Source organism: Pristiophorus japonicus, chromosome 16 (assembly GCF_044704955.1).
Source record: "Pristiophorus japonicus isolate sPriJap1 chromosome 16, sPriJap1.hap1, whole genome shotgun sequence".
Taxonomy (NCBI): Eukaryota; Metazoa; Chordata; class Chondrichthyes; family Pristiophoridae; genus Pristiophorus; species Pristiophorus japonicus.
This window is the reverse complement of record NC_091992.1, coordinates 58,987,951-59,009,713: the sequence shown is the minus strand read 5'-3', so window position 1 is coordinate 59,009,713 and position 21,763 is coordinate 58,987,951. Positions and strand designations below refer to the sequence as shown.

At 41.4% G+C, this 21,763-nt stretch overlaps 1 protein-coding gene and 1 pseudogene across 3 annotated transcripts in view; both read left to right on the top strand.

The window, feature by feature from the left end:
- The window catches only part of rffl (ring finger and FYVE-like domain containing E3 ubiquitin protein ligase), a 44,717-nt gene extending 42,022 nt beyond the window's left edge, over positions 1 to 2,695 (top strand). The window contains exon 7 of one of the 3 annotated variants that reach the window (XR_011587281.1): positions 1,799 to 2,695. The gene's annotated coding sequence lies outside the window, so the exon portion shown is untranslated. Of the gene's footprint in view, positions 1 to 5 lie in introns of all 3 variants that reach the window. The other 2 variants (XR_011587280.1, XR_011587279.1) reach the window with 2 other exon arrangements.
- A 2,612-nt stretch (positions 2,696 to 5,307) lies between these two features.
- Positions 5,308 to 21,763, top strand: part of LOC139226172 (schlafen family member 13-like) — a 39,868-nt pseudogene continuing 23,412 nt past the window's right edge.

The window sequence follows — 21,763 nt, the reverse complement described above, 5'->3', positions numbered from 1 at the left end:
TGTAGAAAGCAAGGTAGAAATGGGATTGGAAGGAGAAGTACAAGAAAACCCAAAGCAAAAAGAAATTAAGCTAGGAATCACTGGTCTTGTGCCACTCTATGGAACAACATGTGTGGCGGAGCTATTTTAGCATGTCACTAATTGGAGGTGAGAGTTACTCCAGATTTCCATTGTATACCCAGCACCTGGTAAAAGAGTGGCATTGCCAGAATGTGAGAGCAGGCTGCTGATCTGGGGTTAAAGGAGAGAAGTTGAAATTATTAAATGTAAGCTAGTTTCTATTCGGGGTAATTGGTATTTTTGAAGGATCTTGTACCTATGTTTTGAGCATTCAGAGTTTATCAGAATGACTGCAGACACTTTAAAAATAGTGTAATTTGTTTTTACCAGTAGTTACTGAAGGGGCACTAAATATGCACTGGAAATCGATATGTGGGCAAATAATAGAGTAGAAATGGAACTGCACTAAACTGAACAAGTACTGGTAGAAAAACAGAAAATGCTGGAAACACTCAGCAGGCCAGGCAGCATCCGTGGTGAGAGAGACAGTTAATGTTCCAGGTCCAAGACTCTTCGTTCCACTGATGAATGGTCACAGACCAGAAACCTTAACTGTTTCACCACAGATGCTGCCTGGCCCGCTGAGTTTTACAGCATTTTTTGTTTTTGTTTTCGATTCCAGCATCGGCAGTATTTTGCTAAAGTACTGATAGATGTTTCAAAACATTAATAAGCCACAGTCATCGTACTAATTTTCATAATGCAAGTAGAACGCATAACATTTTTTCAGTTCCAGCTAAAACTTGGCTCTGCCGGCTTTCTGTTGAGTTCAATGCTTAAACCTAAACCCACTGAATTAAATCCTAGATATATTATTACAACTCGCAGGCACAAGGCTTTCCCAAATGCATTTGACTGTCATCGGACAAAGCCAGCCCTTGGTGAGCAATTGCATGTGTAGGTCAGATTGGGTTGATAAAATGCACCATCTTCATTTTATTGTGCCCCAAACCTTAACATGAAAGTGCCATGCAACACTCTGCATGGTTCCATATCATTTATACAGTTCTGTGCTATCTGAATCTTCCTGTTTTTCTGTACCAAGTAGATCGAATGAGTATATTTAAAGATCAGTAGGCATGCACAAGTTTAAAAAGTAAAGATAAATTTAAGTCATTTAAAATCCAGTCTATTGATCTTTAACTTTGCATTTGTGTCTACAGTGCAATAATTGCATGGAAATGTTTACAAGAGTATTAAGCAGGTTAAAGGTCAAACAATAACATTGTACATTCTGTGAAATCATTTTAAGATTGACTAGTTTTCGCTACTGCTCTTCCAAACTGAGTGTTTGATGCCAGTGCCTTAACATCTTTTATCCATTCTGTTGCTTTTATAGGTACTGGTTTTCCACTTTTAGCAGTCCTACGCCATCAGTTTGACCTTACATTTATACCAATATTTTCCCCTGAAAATCTATTATTTTTGATTTCCTTCTCCCTCCCCCTTCACAACCAAAAGAAAATTCATGACACCAAATGCACTATTTGAAGTGGCTTTTATTGAAGAATTTTAGAATCTGTTGTGCCTTGAAGTTCAATAGTAGTCTTATCTGTACAGTGAATGTTTTTTTTGCCGATTAAGTTTTCAACAAGCAAACATTTTAGTGTGCTAACAATCTATCTGTTAAACCTTTTGTAGTCTGTTAATTGTACTGTACCTGCAGCTGATCTGATGATGCAGCATTGTAGCGCTTGTCACCTGCAAGACATGTTTACCATTTCCCTCTTTTTCTCAGGATTGAAAGCTGTTTCCCGCCCCATTTTCCTCAAAATTCATCCCACTCATTTAAACCTATTCTCTCAGACTGGTTTTCTTTCAACTGTGCAAACTGACTCTGCCTATATTTGAGATGGTGCTATTTGTATCTTGAAAGCAATAACTAACGAGGAAGGCGTGTTGATTGAAGTCTTCGTTATTGGGTTTACATTGATGCAAACTTTTGGAGAGTTTTGCAGTCCTTAGACCAGAATGTCGCAAGATGCGATTTGTGAATTCCACCTCAATCTGACTCCAGTCCCTTCATATTGTAAATTTCAAAAATCCAGGATAAGTGTGTATTAACACCAACCACCTCTAGAACACACCCCCAAAATAGATACCCACATACCATTGGTCGTCCATTAGAAAAGGGGGCTGTATTCTGTAATACACATAAAATATCTCCCGTTGCCTCTAAGATGATGGAAACTATACCCCTCTCTCACCTAAGCCATGTTTATGTTGCATCCTTTATGGCAGCAGTGGCTTCGTTTCATGGGAAGAAATGTATCAAGTAGCCATCTTCTCATCCATAATACTGCCTTGAACTTGCCTGGTGTTCTGGAGGACAATTCTACAGCAAGTTTTCCCATTTTACATTTACCTCTTTTTTTTTTTTCTTCTTTCTCTTCCCAACCCCAAATATCATGTGAATGCTACTTAAGAGTGTGGATGTGTGGTAGGCCGAATCTGAAGGGCCAGGATTGTTTGCTGTTGAGTATAGCTCCCTTTTATACACGCTCACAAACCGACCCACTTTCTTTCCTCTCCTTTTATAGTGTTGAAACTTGCTTGATGCTGCTGAGGTTGGACTGAGGTGCTGGTGGTGGGTGCAGTGTATCAGGTGGTGTCGACTGCTTGTGAAAGCTTCATAATAAGATAATGGGGGGGGGGGGGGGGAGAAACAGAGTTGCCTGTGGACATCTCCTATTCTACCACCATAACTAGGCATTTACATGCGTAAACTGAGTATCCACCCACCTTCTGTTGAAGCTACGGAGGCTGGAAGCCACAGTTTATTTAAGTATCTTGCAATCATATTTGTGTAAATGTCATTTATGTAAAAGCTGGATTTTGGAAAAAGGAATTCCTACAGTAAAATGTCTATTCCAGTCACAAGGTTCTACAACTAGAGTGAACTGTAGTGTTTACAGATTTATCTGGTTGTGTACTATCAGATATCAGCTGGTATTTTTACATTTGCATTATCTCTACCTTTTTTTTTAAAAAGATTGTTAATAAAAATACTTTTTGCTATCTTACCACAAAATGGCCTCAACATAAAGCACCATCATAAGGACAGTCCACTGAAAATTCACCTTCACTTTTGTCTTCTCCACAAATATGGATTTTCAATCATGTCGATTGGCGATTGGAAGATTATAGGCCAAGAGGACATCCTTTCTGTTCTTCCACGGATAGTCAGCACATCTTTACCCTTCCTGTGCTGAGGTCTACGGCTCTCCCATTCAGCTTCACCGAAGCACACGTTTTGCACATTGATGCATCGTTGAAGAATTATTGTTTGTATCAAGAGGAATTTTCCTTTTCTCCTTCTGACACTGCTATGTTTCTGAATTATTTTTTAATGTGATTTACATATTTGAAGTGATAAAGATTCTGATGCTGGTTTACCTTTAATAACAGGCCTCAGAGAAAGTGGTCAGGATGTTTGGGAGAATTTACTTCTTACTCCCTGTACATCCCCAACATCCCCTGTAGATCCAAAGGAAAAATTGCTGAGAGAACCTCAACGTTGCCTGAAGTGCCTTTATTGCTTTCAACTGTTCAGTAATGGAAGGGAAGCTGAAGATAGGGATTTTTTTTTTTTGAACGGGGATAGGACGAAAAAGAAAAGCAAAATTTAATAGTTTTATAGGCCCAGCTGCTTTATAGGGAATTAATACATCCCCTTAAAGGGGAAGCAAAGTCTTCGGGGTGTAATTTTATAACCCTTGCCCATTCAATGTGTCTGCTCAGAGGCTCCATACGAAACAGCAGGGACTTCATCTTCAAACCAACCTGGGGACCATTATGTAGGCTTGATGCAGGTTTCCCAGCCTGCAGTGCTATGCCCTGGGGCCCGATGTCTGTAGTCGCAGCCCCTCGCCCCTCCCCCAGCGTTTCCTAAAAGCTGCTGTGGATGCCCAGTGGTGACTCCAATGGTGATGTCACCAGATCAGCTGAGCAGTGAGGGTTCTGAACACTGGCTTCAAAGAAAACTTGACGCTTTTCCTAAAATGCCAAAAATATTTGTTTAGACTATTATTTTCCTGTATAAAATGAGGAAATATTTTGATCAGGTTGTACAACCCCACCATTAAGTATTGGAGCTTGTGTGAATCGTATAAGAATAGGACGTTTCATGATGTATGTTCAGACCAATGTGAGAACACAAAATATATTGAGAGGCGCATGCCTTCATCTTTGACAATGTTACTTAAAATGACTGGAAATCCATAGATGGATGAAGCAAGATTTAATCAAAAGAGTAATGGTTCCTACAAATGATTTTGAGCTGAAAAAGTGAGCAACCTATAACTGTAGTACACTTGTTATTTTATTATATCATTCACTGCTATTAAGCACAGGTTTGTGACATACACTAGACTGGGATTTGGGCACCAGATATGAAAGGGCTCTGAGTTGTACAACCTGTTACATTAGTGGAGAGTTATGGACAGGGGCTGGAATTAGCTTTAAAACTACACAGCGTTAATCAGCTGTTGAAACAAATCTCGTTGGAGACAAATTTGGTAATGTTAATGTGTTCACCAGAAACTGTGATACCCAAAGAAGTGGCTTCATGTACTAATGTTTCAAAACCCTTGCATTTGCGGAAACCAAAAATCAGTACATTATCAGGAAGGCAGCAATATTTGAAGCAGAGATGGAATACAGATGTTAAAATTCTGTTATAGCCGTCTAAAGAAATACTTGCCTCTTGTGAACTTAATCGACTGGTTATTTGCAGTGATGTATTTTTTGTGAGGCAGTACTATTTCGTTGCCAGTCACATCACCATTACTGTAACCGGTTCAGCAGTTGCAAGAGAATATTGAAACCACACTGTCCATTGGACCAGACCTCCTTTCCTGTTTGTGTCTCCCATAATAGTATTTTCTTTATAATAAAAAAAAATTGGTAAGTGAATTTAATCAACACATTTTATTGAAAATGACAATCTAAATCAAACCCTTTGTTTGGAAGCTTTACAGACTACCTGATGCTCCTGAAATACCATATTACATTGTCCATTTGCCTTCCGAACTTTTCAGAATCTGCTGTAAGTTTAGTGTCTTTTTAAAATTGCCAAACTTCAGTTCCCCTTACCTACCAAAGTATCTTCAGTAAAATATATGCAAAGAATGAGTAACTGATCTAGCTACTCTCTTGAAATCCTCTCTGTACTTTTTAAAAGCAAGAATATTAATTAAGAGGATTTAGCAATATAACGATGTCAAATTTGAAAGTCAGATTGGGAAAATGGAGGGTGAAGAGACTCATGAGAATATGAATTCATTTTCTAACCAGATTAAGAATGTGGTATTTGAAGTAGACCCTTCACATTCAGTTTTATTTTCCCTGCTTCACTTTGTAATAAAGCGGAAGCATGATTGATGGTGTGATTTTCAAAAAATCAAGTAGAAAATGGAGCTTGTTCTGTGAAGACTGGTGATCAAAGTTACATGGGAAATGCGTATCTCTAGTTGAATGTATAACCTTCAAAATGTTTAAAGCATTTATAGGTTTAAAAAAAAATACTATTTTAAACAATGAGAGTGTTGAATATAACCGCGCATTGGATGCATTTTTTATTTCAAAAGGCAACTGACTGTGTCAGGAGCAGAATTTAAAATAAGGCACAAAATGCCTCCTTTTTGCTATCATCGCTTTTATGAAATGTATTTTCATTTTGGGGTTTTACTGTTTCCTTTTTACTGAAAGAAGTGATTGGTTCTGCTGAGCACTGAGTAGACTAAATGACAGCACTACAAATGAGGGTCTAATGATTTATTCTATACATTTGTGGTTTAATGGAGTTTGGTAATCTATCATTTATCTACACTGGAAATATTGTCTATTCTGACTAACTAGAAATTTTATATTGATTATATGGATAATTCTTGGAATCAGTTCCTTGGTTAATTTTAACGCCTGCATAAACTTTCCTGTACATGATTTTAGATTTCATTTTTCTAATCAATAAAAAAAAATGTAAATTTGGAATTTTGATGTATTGAATTTCTGAAAACACTTCTGCAGAGTGATGCTGTACATAATACACATGCACACGCACACACACATCCGATAGACTTGGAAATTCTACAAATCTCCCAATTTATGCACTGCGATAGATTGTTTTCGTCCAGTTGTACTTCCCCCAACCCCCACTCCTCCCCAAAATAAGGTGAGAGTTTTTAATTAATACATGAATATTTTGTTAAATCATTGGTGCTGCATTGAATGTATTCAAGGTGAAGTTGACGGTGTTTGCTTATTTAAAAAAAAAAATCAACTGCATTTACGCTGGCCAACTGAGCACGGATTCGCTGTCAAATAGCAGGCATTTTTAGTGATGTTCATCTCTGCCCTCCCCTCATTGAGAATTGGATCACTGTTACTGATCCGAAGTGACGAGCAGCTTCAGTCCGAAGAGTGAATCAATGAATGCCAATTCCAGCTGGGGAAAGTATATTGGTGTATATGGTTATCTAATCGTAGCCAGAGAATCGCCTGCACTGGCTTCTTTTCCTGCTCCTGCACTGTGTTCCCCCATGGATTTATCCTTGGCCCCCTTCTATCCATCTACATTTTGCCACTCGGCAACATCATCTGAAAACACAGCATGAGTTTCCATGCTGATGACATCCAGCTCTTAATTCACCACCACTTCTTACAACCCCTCCACAGTCTCTAAATTGTCAGGCTACTTGTCTGACATCCAGAAATTTCCTTCAACTAAATATTGGGAAGACTGAAGCCATTTTCCTCAGTCCCCGCCACAAACTTCATTTCCTAGCCACTGATTCCATCCCTCTCTCCAGCATCTTTCTGAGGCTGAACCAGACTGTTCGCAACCTTGGTGTCATATTTGACTATGAAATGAGCTTCCGACCACATATTTGCACTATCACTACCCTATTTCCACCTCCGAAACATCGCCCGACTCTGCCCATGCTTCTGTTGATCTGCTGCTGAAACTCTCACCCATGCCCTTGTTACCTGTAGACTTGACTATTTCAACGCACCCTTGTTGATCTCCCACATTCTACCCTACCCACATTCCACCCTACGTAAACTTGAGGTCATCCTAAACTCGGCTGCCCGTGTCCTAAATAGCACCAAGCCCCGTTCAACCCCTAAGCTCTGGAACTCTCTCCCTAAACCTCTCCGTCTCTCTACCTCTCTTTCCTCCTTGAAGATGCTCCTTTAAAACCTACCTCTTTGACCATCTGCCCTAATTTCTTATGTGGCTCAGTGTCAAATTTGGTTTTAAAGCTCTCCTGTGAAGCGCCTTGGGACGTTTTACTATGTTAAAGGTGCTTTATAAACACAAGTTGTATGTTCGCAGCTTTCTCATTTATTGCTACATGAAAATTCAGTTTTTGATTTTAAATCGAGAAGCCCACAGTTGATGCTCTACTTGCCAAATAAAAGAGCATGGTCGATTAGAGGTGAGAGAACCTAAAACAAAAGGAAAGACCACAAACAAGTGCAAGAATAGTGTAGATCTAGGGAACTGCGGGAGATGTAAAGAACAGTAAAGGAAGGCAAAAAATAAAGAAAATTGTGAGGGATGTTAAGATGAACAAGTGTTTACAATTGTATTGGAATTAGAAGGGTAGTCCGGGGTGATGTGGGTCTTTAAATACAGATGCAGGTAATGTTGCAAGTGGAAATAGGGAATGGTAGACTAATTGAATAATTACTTTCAATCTTCACAGAGAATGAGGAAAATATGCCTGACATTCCAGAGAAACTAATAATGACTCGACTGGAACTCACTAAAGTTAACGTACGGAAGTAGACAGTATTAGAAAAAATAATGGCACGAAAGACTGACTCATCCCATTTTAAAGGAAGTAGATGAGGAAATGGCAGATGCTCCAAAGCGCGCTCAATTCAAGAACTATTCCTTGGATTTGAAAATTGCAAGTGTAACTCCATTATGTAAGAAATGGCTGAGGGAGAAACTAGGAAATTATAGACCTGTTGGTCTAACATCTGTTGTGGGGGAACTTACTGGAATCTATAATTAAGGACAAAGTGACCTGAGCACTTGGAGAAATCAGAGAGAGCCAACATGGATTTGTAAAGGGTGGGTCATGTCTAATGAACCTAATTAATATTTTTGAGGAAGTAACTAAAGTAGTAGACAGGGGAATGTCTATTGATGTCGTTTATATGGACTTCCAGTGGCATTTGATAAGGTTCCACATAAGAGACTATTATCTTAAATTGAAGATACATTATTGACCTGGTTAGGCGATCGAAGACAGCATAATGGGTATATACTCTAATTAGAAGGAAGTGACTAGTGGTGTCTCGCAAAGATCTATGCTCGGGCCTCAACTATTCACCATATTTATTAGTGACGTAGATAACGTAAAGGCCCGAATTTTGCTCTCGGCGACAAAGGAATGGCACTCGCTGTTTTCCTCGCTGACTGTTCAGTTCCATTCCCAACTCTGATAATGAAGCAGTCCATGCTCGCATGCACATCATTCAGGTTGGGCTGATAAGTGGCAAGTAACATTCACACCACACAAGTGCCAGGCAATGACCATCTCCAATAAGAGAGAATCTAGCCACCTCCCCTTGTCATGCAAAGGGATTACCATCACTGATTCTCCCACCATCAACAGTCTGGGAGTCAACATTGACCAGAAATTTAACGACCAGATGCATAAATACTGTGGCTACAAATCAGGTCAGAGGTTGGGTATTCTGTGGTGAGTAACTCACTTCCTGACATCCCAAAAACTTTCCACCATCTACAAGGCACAAGTCAGAAGCGTGATGGAATATTCTCCCATTTGTCTTGAAGGGTTAGAATTGCATTAAAATATAAAGGGATATAGGGAAAGTCCAGGGAAATGGAATTGTAGCTCATACTCAGACCGTCGGGTGCAGCACACCCAGCGCTACAGGTGATTGTACCCGGAAGACATCTCCCCATGCACTGCACAGCCAGTGGACGCCTCCGAAGGGGAGCCGCCGTTCTCCCGGGAACACTGGTCAGAGCAACCCGGGGAGGAAATAGTTTGGAAAAACAGACCTGAAGTACAGTAAGTTTCTCTTTCAGAGTTCAGTAATTCTCCAATGGATGTTTTAGAACTATTGATGTAAAGTTCTGACTCCCTTAATAGTCGCCAAGGCGGTGCGTGACAGGACGTAGCCGGGATTGAGGGTGTATTTTCGGTGTCCCGCCAATCGCCCTTTCCCATTGCCCAGCCTCTTGTGTATTTCACTCTCCGCGCTGGTGATGATTCTTGTCCATTTCACATTCCTCCCCCTGGGACCAGCTGTTTGTATCCTCCCTTGTTGCGATTTGGTGCCTTTATTTAACAGCTGTTTGCTTCTCGATCTTTGCCGGATAGGTGGCACTTTTAGATCTCTGGATGTCCGGGCTGCTTTGTTACTTCGCTCCCCTCTAAATAATTACATGTAACAGGAATTCAAAACATGCTGAATGTGGAGGAAATGCTGGGGGTGATTTTCAGATCACAAAAGGGGTGTATTCCCTCTGCACGTGTAAAGTCGAAAAAGTACTGTTTTTCTTTGGATCATTTCTGTATTTAAATTTGGCGCCTTTATTTTCTTGGCAGATCTCCCAGAAGATAGCACGGCTCCGGGTGAGGAGAACTCTGCTTTGTGACATTGCAGGTAAGTGATTGGTAACATAAGAAATAGGAGTAGGCCATACGGTGGGCTAAGTTTTTCTTTTAAATTAACATATAGCCTATAACTAAATTCTAAAAACGAACCTTTATTTGTTTAATTAATTTAATAAACTATGTAGGGTAAATACTTGATTAACGCTAAACGAATTAATTAAATAAAGTAATGGGAAAACAGGAGATGTTTTGCTGCTGCAATATGTCGGAGCCCCTTCTGGACGTTTTGGTCCAGGGTGCCTACATCTGCGGCTTCGGCTCCGAGTTGAGGAGCTGGAGTCTGAGCTGCAGACATTGCCAGATATCAGGGAGGGAGAAAGTTATCTCCAGGAGGCAGCCACACCCTCTAGATTAAATACTTTAGAATTGACACGTGGTCAGGGAGAGGAGGGTGTGACTGCGAGTGAAGCAGGCAACGGGATCCAGGAGGTCGTATTGCAGGAGCCTCAGTCCCTGCACTTATCCAATAGATTTGAGGTTCTTGCAACCCTTGTGGACAAGTGTGCAGACTGCTGGGTGGACGAACAGATTGACCAAGGCACCGTGATGCAGAAAGCCATTCAAGTGGGTGGAGTAAAGAGGCAGGTGGTTGCAGTAGGGGACAGTACAGTTAGGGAGATAGATAGGGTTCTCTGCAGCCGAGAGCGTGCATCCCCAAAGGCTGTGATGCCTACCCGGTGCCAGGGTAAAGGACATCTCCGGACTGGAGAAGAGCTTGGAGTGGGAGGGGGAGGATCCAGTTGTTGTGGTATACGTAGGTACCAATGACAGAGGTAAGATTAAGAAAGAGGTTCTGCTGAGAGAGTTTGAAAAGCTTGTGACTAAATTGAAAAGCAAAACCAGAAAGATGATAATCTCTGCATTATTACCTGAGCCACGAGCAAATGGGCATAGGGTCAATAGAATCAGGGAGATGAATGCGTGGCTCAGATGTAGTTTTTAACTACTTAGCAGCTTTTTGCCGCTTTGCTAATTATAGCAATTCAACTATTCTCAGAGTTTATATTTAATTCAAACTAGGAGACTTTTCAGATTATAGCTCATGCTTTTAACACAGGTATATTGAGTAAAAACAACAGAAATTTATCAAGTAAATTACGTTCTGTTACAAAAAGTAATACTTAACAAATGATAGTCCCGATAGCGTCCTCTTGAGAGACCATAGTGCCGAGCTCTTATCTCTTGTCTTGATTCGCACTGCCTTCCTGGTAGAAGAGCTGTTACTTTATACCCTTTTCCTCCCATTCAAATGCTGTGAAAATCTGCAGCTGTTTCAGCCTCACAACAGATCATATTGAGTGTGCTGTTTTTGACCACCTATGTTATTTCTACCTCCCCTCCCTCTCTGGGAACAATTATACAGACCATGATGCACAGAATTATAATGAGCTTGGCTTTACAAAATTATAAGAAGAAATGGTACATGCTTTTATCTTATTGATTATTAATTTTGGCCTTGATCATTCTGGTTCTAAATTAAGTTGTATCAGCAGTTACAAGAATGGTTAACATAATAATGGCTCAATTTACCATGATGCTTTGCTTCTCAGCCTTTGGCCATTTTAAAACCCATTTTATGTTATACGGCCATTTTCTATCATTTATAAGTGAGTTTTACATACAATCAATGCATATAAAGGAAGTTACAAATATAAAGGTTAATCATTAATTAAAGGCGTTTAAAATAAGCTTCTTAATTCTAACTTCTAACACCTAACACCTGTCAATAGGCGATATCTTACACAGAGGTTGGTGTGAGAGAAGTGGGTTTCGATTCGTGGGGCACTGGCATCTATACTCGGGAAAGAGAGAGCTGTTCCGTGGGGACGGACTACACCTGAACTATGCTGGGACCAGACTTCTAACAAACCAAATAACTAGGGAGATAGACAGGGCTTTAAACTAAATAAGGAGGGGGGAGGGGTAGATGGTCCCAGTGGAGAGAAATCTAGAGAGGAAAAGAGAAAAGGAAGCAATGCAGGAAAGTGATTGTGGTAAGGATAACCAGATTATGTCAGGAAGGGACAGAGCACACAAACAAAAGAGTGCACTAACAAGTAGAGTCCAGGTAAGAAAAAATAGGGCTATAATACAAAATAATGTTAAGATGTCTAATAATAAGATAAATCTAAAAGCATTGTATCTGAATGCACAAAGCATCTGTAATAAGGTAGACGAATTAACAGCGCAAATAGATGTAAACGGATACGATATAGTTGCAATTACGGAGACATGGTTGCAGGGTGACCAGGGTTGAGAACTGAATATCCAGGGATATTTGATATTTAGGAAGGACAGGCAAAAAGGAAAAGTCGGTGGTGTGGCGTTGTTAGTAAAGAATGAAATCAGAGCAATAATGAGAAAGGATGTTGGCTCAGAAAATCAAGATGTAGAATCAGAGCTAAGGAGCACCATGGGGCAGAAAACATTGGTGGGAGTTGTCTATAGCCTCCAAACAGTAATGATAATGTAGAAGATGGTATCAAACAGAAAATTAGAGATGCATGTAACAAGGGTCATCGTCATCATCATCATCATCATAGGCAGTCCCTTGAACGAGGATGACTTGCTTCCACGAGCTCACTGATGTTTCAATGAAGGACCCGATGTTCCAGTCCTGAACTCTAATTGAGGGGGTGGAAGATGCCTGTTCGCAAATTGTTTTACCGTGTGGTGACCATTGCACAACAGCCACCACACGGGCTTGACAGAGCTTGGTCTTGGTCCAGTGGCAAGGATTAATCGAGACAACTGGAGACCTGCTCTGCTGCACGGACCTAGTGCACGCACACATCGCAGTGGTACTACAGTAATCGTAGGTGACTTTAAACTACATATAGACTGGCCAACCAAATTAGTAATAATACTGTGGAAGATGAATTCCTGGAGTGTGTACGAGATGGTTTTGTAGACCAGTATGTTGAGAGCCTACTAGGGAACAGGCTATCCTAGATTGGGTATAGCGTAATGAGAAGAGGTTAATTAACAGTCTTGTTGTACGGGGTCCTTTAGGGAAGAGTGACCATAACATGATTGAATTCTTTATTAAGGTGGAAAGTGAAGTAGTCCAATCCAAAACTGGGGTCCTAAATCTAAACAAAGGAAATTACAAAGGTATGAGGAATGAATTGGCTATGATAGATTGGGAAGATTCATTAAAAGGCATGACAGTGGATAGGCAATGGCTAATATTTAAGGAACGCATGCATGAATTGCAACAGTTATACATTCCTTTCTGGCGTAAAAACATAAAAGAAAACGTGGCCCAAACATGGCTAACAAAAGAAATTAAGGATAGTATTAGATCCAAAGAAGAGTTGTACAAAGTTGCCAGAAAAAATAGCAAGCCTGCGGAATGGGAGCAGTTTAGAATCCAGCAAAAAAGGACCAAGAGATTGATTAAGAGGGGAAAAATAGAGTATGAGAGTAAATTTGCAAGGAATATAAAAACCAACTGCAAAAATTTCTACATGTACGTTAAAAAAAATTTAGTGAAGACGAATGTAGGTCCTTTACAGACAGAAACGGGAGAATTTATAATGGGGAACAAGGAAATGGCAGAACAATTAAATAAATACTTCGGTTCAGTCTTCACGGAAGAGGACACAAATAACATCCCAGAAATGCTAGCAAACTAAGAGTCTAGTGAGCAAGATGAATTAAAGGAAATGATTATTAGTAAGAAAATAGTGCTGGAGAAACTAATGGGACTGAAGGCTGATAAATCCCCAGGGCCTGATGATCTGCATCCCAGAGTACTAAAAGAGATAGCCATGGAAATAGTGGATGCATTGGTTGTCATCTTCCAAAATTCTATAGATTATGGAACAGTTCCTGCAGATTGGAGGGTGGCAAATGTAACCCCACTATTTAAAAAAGGAGGGAGAGAGAAAACATGGAACTACAGACCGGTTAGCCTATCATCAGTAGTAGGAAAAATGCTGGAGTCTATTATAAAGGATCTGATAACGGGACACATAGAAAATATCAACGGGATTAGACAAAGTCAACATGGATTTATGAAAGGAAAATCATGTTTGACAAACCTATTGGAGTTTTTTGAGGATGTAACTGATAGAATAGATAAGGGAGAACCAGTGGATGTAGTGTATTTGGATTTTCAGAAGGCCTTTGATAAAGTCCCACATAAGAGGTTAGTGCGCAAAATTAAAGCACATAGGATTCAGGGTAATGTACTGGCATGGATTGAAAATTCGTTAACTGACAGGAAACAGAAAGTAGGAATAAACGGGTCCTTTTTCGAGATGGTGGACAGTGACTAGTGGGGTACCAGCTATTCACAATATATATAAATGATTTGAATGAGGGAACCAAATGTTAATATTTCCAAGTTTGCTGGTGACACAAAACTAGGTGGGAATGTGAGTCGTTAGAAGGATGCAAAGACGCTGCAAGGTGATTTAGATAGGTTGAGTGAGTGGGCAAACACATGGCAGATGCAGTATAATGTGGATAAATGAGAAGTTATCCTCTTTGATAGGAAAAACGTAAGAACAAAGTATTATTTAAATGGTGATGGCTTGGGAAGTGTTGATGTACAGAGGGACCTGGGTGTCCTTGTACACCAGTCATTGAAAGCAAACATGCAGGTGCAGCAAGCCGTTAGGAAGGCAAATGGTATGTTGGCCTTCATTGCAAGAGGATTTGAGTACAGGAGCAAGGATGTCTTACTATAGTTAATCAGGGCCTTGGTGAAACCGCACCTGGAGTATTGTGTGCAGTTTTAGTCTCCTTACCTAAGAAAGGATATACTTGCCATAAAGGGAGTGCAGCGAAGGTTCACCCCCAGACTGATTCCTGGGATGCCAGAACTGCCGTATGAGGAGAGATTGGGTCAACTAGGCCTGTATTCACTAGAAGAATGAGAGAGGATCCAATTGTATAAAATTCTGACGGGGTTGGACAGACTGGATGCGGGGAGGAGGTTTCCCCTGGCTGGGAAGTCTAGAACAAGGGGTACAGTCTCAGGATACAGGGTAGGAAATTTAGGACCGAGATGAGAAATTTTTTCACTCAGGGTCGTGAACCTGTGGAATTCTCTACCACAGAAGACTGTGGAGGCCAATTCACTGAATATATTTAAGAAGGAGATAGATAGATTTCTAGACAGAAAAGGCATCAAATGGTATGGTGTTGAGACAGAGGATCAGCCACGATCATATTGAATGGTGGTGCAGGCTCGAAGGGCTGAATAGCCTACTACTGCTCCTATTTTCTGTTTCTAAGAGGGGATCTGATTGAACAGCACAGTCTTTCTGTATGTACTGAACTCTGTAATTCAACTGAACAGCAATGTCTTAAACACAATTTCCCAACCCTAGTAGTTTTAAATAAATGAAACTGGAGCTATCTTTTTTAACTCATTTGGATTGTGCAGGAGGCAAGCGACCATTAAAATCTTTAACTTAGAAAAGGGTAGTGTTATGCACATGGGCGGATCAGATGCGAAATATGCATATGCCCTGCAGGGAAAAGTATTGAATGCAGTGGTGGAAGAAAATGAGCTGGGTGTTACAGTGTATCAGTCTGTAAAGGTTCATGAACAATGCTGTAAAGTTACAGCTAAAACAAACATGATTGTACAGGTATTCACAGGACAATTCACTACAAAACAAAACATACCATGTTGTCCTTGAACAAGACCTTGATTAAGACTCAGTTAGAATACTGTGTCCAGTTTTAGTCTCCTCATGTGTAGAGGGTATTGAGACTTTGGAAATGGTGTAGAGGAGGGTGGACGATGCCTTCGGTATTCCTGACTTTTTAGCTGGAGGAATCTGCGATAGATGTGACAGCTATGTAGCTGGTGGTGGAGAGGTAGAGCTGGATACTGGCAGCATACAAATGGGAGCTGACTCCACGTCTGCACTGAGGGGCAGCATATAGAGGAGCAAAAGGAGGGGGCCAAAGATGTATCCTTGGAGGACTCTGGAGGTGACAATGTGATGGCGGGGGGGGGGGGGGGGGGCTGCGGGGGCGTGGGCCGATACGCCATTGATTGAGATGCACTGGCTGCAACCGGATAGATAGGAGTAGAACCCAGCAAAGGTAGTTCCATGGAGCGGGACAAGAAGTGGAGGAGGATGGCATGATCTGCCACATCAAATGCTGTGGAAAGATTGTGGATGTCGAGGAGGGATAATGCACCATGGTCACAGTCACAGAGGTGCTAGCAGCCCTCGAGTATCTTGCTCGAGTGACTATTTTAAAAAGAAAGAGAAAACTTGCATTTATATGATCTCAGGATGTCCCAGAGTGCTTTGCAGCCAATGAAATGGAGTCACTGTTGTAATGTAGGGAAATACAGCAGCCAATTTGTGCTCAGCAAGGCCCCACAAACAGCAATGAAATAAATGATCAAGTGACTATTTTAGGGATTTGTTTGAGGGATAAATATTGACCAGGACATCTGGGAGAACTCCCCTACTCTTCTTCGATTAGTGTTGTGGGATTTTTTACATCTACCTGAGAGCAAAGACATGACTTTGGCTTTTCATTTCATCTAGAATACGGCACGACTGACGGTGCAGCATTCCCTCAGTATTGGACTGAAGTGCTGGCATAGATTATGTGCTCAGAAATCGCCTGCTGTTCTTCAAAATAGTGGCAATGGATCTTTTACGTCCACCTGAGGGGGCAGGCTGGGCCTCAGTTTGATGTCTCATTCAAAAGTCGGCACCTCCGACAGTGCAGCACTCCCTCAGTATTGCACTAGAATGTCAGCCTAGGTTTTGTGCTCAAGTCTCGTGGAGTGGGGCTTGAACCCACAACCTTCTGACTCAGAGATGAGAGTGTTACCACTGAGCCACAGCTGACACCTTACATTTTACATATGTGAGTTTGTGTAGCGAGTGTTGTAAACTGTAGGCCGAGACTCAAAAAAAATGCTTTTTCATTCGAAAATAGGCAGAAATCTCGTCAAAACCCAGAGTGATGATGCAATTGCTAGTTATTTAAATTATCAAAACTGCTATATTTGTCGGACGTGTTTATTTGTACTGCAAAAATGGCGACCATATTCCACCCTTTGTCTATGATTGGTCCCCTTGGAGGATAAGCCACATCCTGAAGTTGCACAGGAATGTGCAACTGGATTTGTCCATCCCACGGTCTCACTGACTTTACAAATTGTAACTCGATCCATTTTGACTTCCTGAAGCGACAGAGGACAGACCTCCCCCGAAGACAGCAAGGGCCAGCCAAAGTGCCTTACCCCAGTCCAAGTGCACGTCTCTCCCAGCCGAAGTGCCTTACTCCAACGCAAGTACATCCTCCCCGCCGCAACATAGAACCATAGAAAATAGGTGCAGAAGTAGGCCAGTCGGCCCTTCGAGCCTGCACCTCCATTCAATAAGATCATGGCTGATCATTCCCTCAGTACCCCTTTCCAGCTTTCTCTCCATACCCCTTGATCCCTTTAGCGATAAGGGCCATATCTAACTCCCTCTTGAATATATCCAATGAACTGGCATCAACAGTTCCCTCTCTGCGGTAGGGAATTCCACAGGTTAACAACTCTGAGTGAAGAAGTTTCTCCTCATCTCAGTCCTAAATGGCCTAACTCTTATCCTAAGACTGTGTCCCCTGGTTCTGGACTTCCCCAACATCGGGAACATTCTTCCCGCATCTAACCTGTCCAGTCCCGTCAGAATCTTATGTGTTTCTATGAGATCCCCTCTCATCCTTCTAAACTCCAGAATATAAAGGCCCAGTTGATCCAGTCTCTCCTCATATGTCAGTCCAGCCATCCCGGGAATCAGTCTGGTGAATCTTCGCTGCACTCCCTCAATAGCAAGAACATCCTTCCTCAGATTAGGAGACTAAAATTAAACACAGTATTCCAGGTGAGGCCTCACCAATGCCCTGTATGACTGCAGTAAGACCTCCCTGCTCCTATACTCAAATCCCCTAGCTATGAAGGCCAACATACCATGTGCCGCCTTCACCGCCTGCTGTACCTGCATGCCAACTTTCAATGACTGATGAACCATGACACCCAGGTCTCATTGCACCTCCCCTTTTCCTAATCTGCCGCCATTCAGATAATATTCTGCCTTTGTGTTTTTGCCCCCAAAGTGGATAACCTCACATTTATCCACATTATACTGCATCTTCCAATTCTTTTGCCCACTCATCTAACCTGTCCAAGTCACCTTGCAGCCTTTTAGCATCTTCCTCACAGCTCACACCGCCACCCAGTTTAGTATGGCAATATTACACTCAATTCCTTCATCTAAATCATTAATGTATATTGTAAAGAGCTGGGGTCCCAGCACTGAGCCCTACGGCACTCCACTAGTCACTGCCTGCCATTCTGAAAAGAACCCCTTTATCCCAACTCTCTGCTTCCTGTATGCCAACCAGTTCTCTATCAACGTCAGTACATTACTCCCAATACCATGTGCTTTCATTTTGCACACCAATCTCTTGTGTGGGACCTTGTCAAAAGCCTTTTGAAAGTCCAAATACACCACATCCACTGGTTCTCCCTTGTCCACTCTACTAGTTACAAAAAATTCCAGAAGATTTGTCAAGCATAATTTCCCTTTCAGAAATCCATGCTGACTTGGACCGATCCTGTCACTGCTTTCAAAATGCGCTACTATTTATCTTTAATAATTGATTCCAACATTTTCCCCACTACTGATGTCAGGTTAACCGGTCTATAATACCCGTTTTCTCTCGCCCTCCTTTTTTTAAACAGTGGTGTTACATTAGCTACCCTCCAGTCCATAGGAACTGATCCAGAGTCGATAGACTGTTGGAAAATGATCACCAATGCATCCACTATTTCAATGGCCACTTCCTTAAGTATTCTGGGATGCAGACTATCAGGCACTGGAGATTTATTGGCCTTCAATCCCATCAATTTCCCTATCACAATTTTCCGCTTTATAAGGATAACCTTCAGTTCCTCCTTCTCACTAGACCCTCGGTCCCCTAGTATTTCTGGAAGATTATTTGTGTCTTCCTTCGTGAAAACAGAACCAAAGTATTTGTTTAACTGGTCCGCCATTTCTTTGTTCCCCATTATAAATTCATCTGAATCTGACTGCAAGGGACCTACGTTTGTTTTCACTAATCTTTTCTTCTTCACATATCTATAGAAGCTTTTGCAGTCAGTTTTTATGTTCCCGGCAAGCTTCCTCTCAAACTCTATTTTCCCCCTCCTAAATAAACCCTTTGTCCTCCTCTGCTGTATTACAAAATTCTCCCAGTCCTCAGGTTTGATGCTTTTTCTGGCCAATTTATATGCCTCTTCCTTGGATTTAACACTATCCTTAATTTTCCTCGTTAGCCACGGTTGAGCCACCTTCCCTGTTTTATTTTTACTCCAGAGATGTATAATTGTTGAAGTTCATCCATGTGATCTTTAAATGTTTGCCATTGCCTATCCACCGTACAACCCTTTAAGTATCACTCACCAGTCTATTCTAGCCAATTCACGTCTCGTACCATCGAAGTTACCTTTCCCCAAGTTCAGGACCCTCGTCTTTGCATTAACTGTGTCACTCTCCATCTTAATAAAGAATTCTACCATATTATGGTCACTCTTCCCCAAGGGGCCTCGCACAACAAGATTGTTAATTGTTAACCCCCCATCCCACCATAGATGGGACTGGCATTATGTATGGATTGTTAACAGGTTTATTGAGTATGAAGTGAATAGTGACAGAGTCATGACTTCAGGAAGGCCAATGGTATCTTGGCCTTTATGGCAAATGAGATGGAGTATAAAAGTAGGGAAGTCTTGCTACAGCTATACAGGGTATTGATGAGGCCACACCTGGAATACTGCATGCAGTTTTGGTTTCCATATTTACGAAAGGATATACTTGCTTTAGAGGCAGTTCAGAGAAGGTTCACTCGGTTGATTCTGGGGATGAGGGGGCTGATTTATGAGGAAAGGTTGAGTATATTGGGCCTCTACTCATTGGAATTCAGAAGAATGAGAGGTGATCTTATCGAAACGTAAAAGATTATGAGGGGGCTTGACAAGATGGATGCAGAGAGGATGTTTCCACTGATGGGGGAGACTAGAACTACAGGGCATGATCTTAGAATAAGGGGCCGCCCGTTTAAAACTGAGATGAGGAGAAATTTCTTCTGAGAATTGTAAATCTGTGGAATTCGCTGCCTCAGAGAGCTGTGGAAGCTGGGACATTGAATAAATTTAAGACAGAAACAGGCAGTTTCTTAAACGATAAGGGGATAAAGGGTTATGGGGAGCGGGCAGGAAAGTGGAGCTGAGTCCAATATCAGATCAGCCATGATCTTATTGAATGGCGGAACAGGCTCGAGGGGCCATATGGCCTACTACTGCTCCTATTTCTTATGTTCTTATGAATCACAAGTGAGCTTCCAGTCGACAACTCACAGGTAGCAGTCTTCTTCATTCATACAGTAGTAGCAAACCAAATCAAACATCAATATCCAATTTGGATATCCAGTCCAAAGCTTCCGGTGTAACAGCGTGGGTATTTCGTAGATTGCCCACAAATTCCCTCTGAGGGCAGTGCTCAGTGATGTGCTCCAGGGTTTGATTAGGAGCTCCACAGTCACATGATGGGGATGCTTTAATCTTCCACCTATGGAGAAGGTGACAGCACCGACCATGACCAGTTCTGAGGCGGTTGATGGTTGTCCACTGTTTGTGAGGAAGGTTTGCTCCTACAGGTTATACTGTGGGGTCCTCTATAAGGAGTCCATTCCGTATGTCGCAGTTCTTCCAAGCATTTTGCTATCGGTCACCAAGGCTGAGGGTAGATCGCTGAAGGGCTCCGGCAACAGTCCAAAATGGCCTTGTAGATTTGAGACGGGTTGGTGGTAGATGACATCAACAGCCGTAGATGATATCAATAGCCGCAAGATTATTTCTGTTTGCCATGATATCATGAATCTCGGATTGAAAGAGAGGAACCCCATGCCAAAACACTCCGCTTTGGCCATGTCTGTCAGACATGTGACTGGCTCAGCAGTTGATTGGCCTTCTGAATGGCCTTGGACACTGCTCTTCAAATTCTCAAGTACTAGAACATGACACAGCACTGGCCGAGCTCCTGATTCAACAAGGTGAGCAGTATTATCACACACAATATCAAGCTCAACGTACACGCAACACTGGTTTGGGACAACGATTTCTGAGAGGAGACATTCAAGAAAAGGCACAGTTCACAATACAAATGGCTACTAATTTAAAGGGATGAGTTAACTGCAATAAAACAACCAGAACTACTGGCCTTGAAGAAAACGAAAAAAAGACACCTGCAGTACCCTCCACGAATATTGACCTTTATTGTTCATGCACAGTATGCATAAGGAAGGTGCTCTTGCCTTCTCGACATCGACTCGTGTGTAGGTTATGAGAATGTTGCATCTTTGCCCGAGATTTCTAGGGCCGAGGAAACAGATGCCCTTGATTCTGTTGATGATTCATAGATATGTATTCCTTTTCAGCCTCTAACTTTTTTCCAGATCTATTTTGTTTTTTCAGTACTTCTATCTTTTTTTTAAAAAAATCAATACTATTACTTTTATTATTATAATTATATGGTTGACAAATGAGTGCGGGTGTCTGTCTGAAATGTCTAAGTATGTATGAAATAGATGGTTGCTATGGTCGATTTCTTTCTCAGCAATGGAAATGAAAACAAAACTTAGATTTATGTATAACTGCACCATATGATGCGTCCAGACCTCAGATATCCTCACTGATACTTTTTTTTTTACCAATTCTGACACTATCCAAGCTTAAAATTTAGCAGTAGCACTTATTGCTAGGGAAAAGAAAGTCCAAAACAACCATTTTTATCTTTTTCTTTGTTTTTGGCCATTTCTCGATAACACTCAATTTTCAGTCACAGATTTAGTTTTTGCTTCAGATGCACATGTTTAACATATTTAGCATGATTTTGGGTACTTCCCACACGGAGACTATGGAACATAAAAATCAGGCTTCAACCCATAGTCTATTGGGAGGCTGTTCAATCATTGGGCCGTCGCAGCCAAGCTTGAGTCAG